Raw genomic sequence first — 5,318 nt, forward strand, 5'->3', positions numbered from 1 at the left:
GCCTTCAGTTCAAAGGATCTCATCTAGGCTATAGAGTTTGAGGGAAAGAATTGTGTGGATGAGACAGTAAAATTCCTGTTCATTTTAAGAGATGTCATGAATTAAATAGGTTGAGTTCCACACTTCACTTTTCCAGAACTAGCTCTGTTAAAAGAAATTTTATAAAATATATATATATACACACATATATTATTTTCATTGCTCAAAATAATAAGGTTCATTTAGGAAAATTCAAAAAGAAAGATGAAGAAAGAATTAATATAGCACTCATGGTGCAAATATAGTTAACTTTTGTATATATTTACTCTGGTTTTTTTTTCATTCTCATGTTTAAAAATATGTGATTATAATGTACATCCAACTTCATATCTTGCATTTAAAATAAATACTACTTTTATGGTAAATATTTTTCATTTATATCATTTTTCAGTAATGAGTTTAGTAGTGATGTCATATTTGAATGACTATTAAATTATATATAGGTATCATATTTCTGAATAAACCTAAGTTCACAAATGGGAGTGTAAACCTGCTTATAATTTATGCTATTGTATGACTTCTCTACTTTTCCTAATGTGCCTGTATGTCCCTTCTCCCACTTCTTTCTTCCATCCTTCTTTCCTGCCTGCTTTCCTTCCTTCTTCCTTCCTTCCCTTCTTTCCTGACTAGGAGGAGCTCTCTGTCATCCTTGCTAGAGTGGGATGAAGCAGAACAATTCAAAGAACTCCATAAAATACTGATGTATGCATGCTTGCACTTATATACAAATTTTTATTAAACCCTTTCTATAAGTGAAAAAAAATAGATTCCTCATAGTAACTTTCACTGAAAAACATCTTTGTGAGGTAGTCATATGTTAAGGAACTAACATGAATAGCTAAATTAAATTTATGTTGTATTCATATGTGAACAAAATATAATATTCATAGGCATGGTCTGACAGCAAAAACTTCATGGTGCCCCCAGGCCAAAAGAAGCACCTAAGACTACAACTTACCAAGTAGATATGCCCATTTGTAAAACATACATATGAATTGAAAAAAACTGTATTATTTTATTCTTAAATAAACACAACTACATACTAATGAGATACATGTGTGCCTGGTGGGCTCTGTGCAACTTCTCATACCACTTCTACTCTCATTTCCTGGTCCTCACTGACTTTCCACATGGTAATTTCTTTTGATCACAGCAACTATTTCTTAAACCAAGCTTCATAAAAATATGTCATTAAAAGGTGTGTATCACAATTTCATACTGACCCTGTGAAATAGCTCAAGCTGTACTTTGTGCAGTACCTAGTGGATATTAAATACTGGTATCTAACCAGTATTGATCATGTCTGTGCTTTCCTCTGAAATGTCAAATACCCCTTTAGCACTCATGTGAATTTGCTGTGGTGGCCTGGATTACATCAGGGCAAAACTGGGAACCATGTGCTTAGCATCATCTGAAAATTTTAATTTGTTCTACATGTTTCATAGTTATGTGCCTGATGAAAGCATTAAATAGCATGAATATGAATAAATAACCCTTTTTCAGTGGAGTCAAACCAAATACCAAATTAGTAAATTTCACAATTAGTTATACCATAAATATATGTACATAAAATATATATAATTTTTAAAATTAAGCAATATCTCTATGATATAAAGTACTACATATTTTTTATATATTATATATATATATTTTTTCAGTTGGGGAAAGCTAAGTGATTTTACTGACTTTCAGAGTCCGATGCCCTTGTCAAATTTAATATATTCGTCTTATTTTACAGTGGAGAAATCCGAGGTTCAGATAGATTAAATGACACTTGCAAATCACATAGCAGGTGAACCACATATTCAGGACAGTGCTCAGATCTTCCAAGACCAACTTCTACGCATTACTCAGCAATAAGGTCATGTACAGAGTACAAGGAGTTCTCCACAGTTCCTTCCTCTTGGGCTATGCTCCTCAGTGAAGGTAGTGTTGAGAATATAGCAGTTAAATATTGAAATTGGCTACCAGGAAACCTTGTGTTGTCTTCTTGCCTAGAGTTTTAACAAGTTTAAATACCATTCAGTTAAAGTAAACCAATACAAGGTAAATCTACATAAACCTACAGTCTGGAAGTAGAAATCACCTCTCAGTGTAACCTTTCCTTTTCGCAAATTGTTTATGTGTACTGAACACCATGTTCATCTAAGTGCACACATTGCAAATACCCCTTCTATTTTCATTGTGTGTTCTTATCTATTGGGCTTCTATTGGCAGATAAAATTTTAGATTTTGCAGTCTCTGGCTCTGATAATCACATTAACTGTAAGCCAAAGAGTAAAACTGTCATTGTGGAACTTCAGAGGCTGCCCTTCCTTTCCCAGAAAGTTGCTCTTTAATTGAACAAGCAAATAGCATCTAAAATATACTATAAGGCCCTAGGAATACAGCTAACAAGGGACATGAAAGACTTCTTCAAGGAGAAATACAAACTACTGCTCAAGGAAATGAGAGAACACAAACAAATGAAAAAACATTCCATCTTCACAGATAGAAAGAATCAATATTGTTAAAATGGTCATACTGTTCAAAGTAATTTATAGATTCGATGCTGTTCCCATCAAACTACTATTGACATTCTTCACAGAATTAGAAAAAAACTACGTTAAAATTTATATAGAACTGAAAAAGAGCCCATATAGCCAAGACTGTCCTAAGCAAAAAGAACAAAACTGGAGGCATCATACTACCTGATTTTAAACTAAATACAAGGTTACAGTAACCAAAACAGTGTGGTACTGGTACCAAAACAGAAATATAGACCAATGGAACAGAACAGAGGCCTCAGAAATAACACCACACATCTACAACCATCCGATCTTTGACAAACCAGACAAAAACAAGCTATGGGGAAAGATTTCCTCATTTAATAAATGTGCCAGGAAAACTAGCTAGCCATATGCAGAAAACTGAAACTGGACCCTTTCCTTACACGTTATACAAAAATTAACTTAAGATGGATTAAAGACTTAAGTGTAAAACCCAAAACCATAAAAACCCTAGAGAAAATCTAGGCAATACCATTAACAACATAGGCATGGGCAAAGCCTTCCTGACTACAACACCAAAAGCAGTTGCAACAAAAGCCAAAATTGACAATAAACTGAAGAGCTTCTGCACAGCAAAATAAACTGTCATCAGAGTGAACAGGCAACTTATACAATGTGAGACAATTTTGCAATCTACCCATTTGACAAAGGTCTAATAATATTCATAATCTACAAAGAACTTAAATTTACAAGAAAAAACGAATAACCCAATCAAAAAGTGGGCAGAGGATGTGAACAGACATTTCTCAAAATAAGACATTATGTGGTCAACAAACATATGGGGAAAAAAAAGCTCAACATCACTGATCATTAAAGAAATGCAAATCAAAACCACAATGAGATACCATCTCATGTCAGTCAGATGGTGATTATTAAAAAGTCAAGAAAAAATAGATGCTGGAGAAGCTGTGGAAAAATAGGAACGTTTTAACACGGTTGGTGGGAATGTAAATTAGTATTAAATATTGTGGAAGACAGTGTGGGGATTCCTCAAGGATCCAGAACCAAAAATACCATTTGACCCAGCAATCCCATTACTGGGTATATATTCAAAGGAATGTAAATCATTCTACTTTAAAGACACATGTACATGTATGTTTACTGCTGCACTATTTACAATAGTAAAGACATGGAACCAACCCAAATGCCCATGAATGATAGACTAGATAAAGAAAATGTGGTACATATACATCATGGAATACTATGCAGCCATAAAAAGGGATGAAATCATGTCCTTTGGAGGTTCATGGATGAAACTAGAAGCCATCATCCTCAGCAAACTAATGTAGGAACAGAAAATCAAACACTGCAGGTTCTTGCTCATAAGTGGGAGTTGAACAACGAGAACACATGGACACAGGGAGGGGAACAACACACACTAGGGCCAGTCAGTGGGTTGGGGGTGAGGGGAGGGAGATCATTAAGACAAACAGCTAATGTATGTGGGGCTTAAAACCTAGATGACGGGTTGATAGGTGCAGCAAATCATCACGGCACAAGTATACCTGCGTAACAAACCTACACGTTCTACACCTGTATCCTGGAACTTAAAGTAAAATAAAATAAAATAAAATAAAATAAAATAAAATAAAATAAAAAAACTACAAATGCAAAAAATATATGTACTATAAGGCAAAGGGATGGGTAATGATATTTCTCTTAGACTATCACCAATTTATTCCCTCCATTGTATATACATGCCCTCTTCCCATTCACAGGTAGAGTATATTCCTCTTCTCCCTTTGTATACTATGTATCTTAGAGACTTGTTTCCCCAAAAGATCAGCAGGACAGATGTTCTGGGCTTTGGAAGGTCATAATAAGCCTTATAGTTTCTGCCTGGGTCACGTAGAACACTCTCTTTTAGAAGCTTCTCTCTTTCAAAAGCTAAAATCCATGTAGTAAGTCTAAATACTCTGAGATTGTCATGTGTAAACAGGGGGAAGCATGAGCCTCCAGGTACTACCACCAACTCAACCCAGGAGCCAGGACATGTGAGTCAAGTTACCATCAATCTTCAATTGATGCCACATGGATCAGAGATGAACCGCCTAATTAGGCCTTTCCGGAACTTCTGACACACAAAGAACAACTTAAAATAACTGTTTTAAGCCACTGAGTTTTGGGGTAGTTTGTTAGGTTGCAATAAGAAGGCAGAGTAGGATGATCACATGCCCTTTTAATATCACATTGGAGCATCATCTTAAGACCACAAAGGTCAGTTGACTTGCTAGGTTAAAGTGACCTATTTAGTTTGACTTACTGTGTGCCATATAGTCCAGCCTCATAAAGTTTGATGCAAACTTATAGAAAATTGTGAAATTTTGGTTTTCCTAGCAGAGATGCAAATAATTGCTGCCTGGTGAAAAATGTAAGTCGAAAAGTTATGGCTTTATAGCACAGCAGGATATCTACCACTTTTGCATTGATGCATCAGTCTTACCCAGGATTCTTTCTTTCACTGACTATATATGCATTCACTTTTGGGAATCCTACTTTGAATCAGCTTTGTTATTGTGCAGGTTCTCTTTAATTTAATCAATTAAATAGATCTTTGACATATACTCACCATATATTTTGTTTGAGAATAATGTCCTTAACTTTGGAAACTATACTTTGACATATGTAAAAGATTGTTCTTCACCACTGGGTTCTACATTGACTCAGTATCACATATGCCAGTTAAATACATTGGAGAAATATATTTCATAAAGAAGACGGTATCCCAAT

This window comes from Trachypithecus francoisi, unplaced genomic scaffold (assembly GCF_009764315.1).
Source record: "Trachypithecus francoisi isolate TF-2019V2 unplaced genomic scaffold, Tfra_2.0 Lachesis_group1, whole genome shotgun sequence".
In the NCBI taxonomy this organism is placed as follows: Eukaryota; Metazoa; Chordata; class Mammalia; order Primates; family Cercopithecidae; genus Trachypithecus; species Trachypithecus francoisi.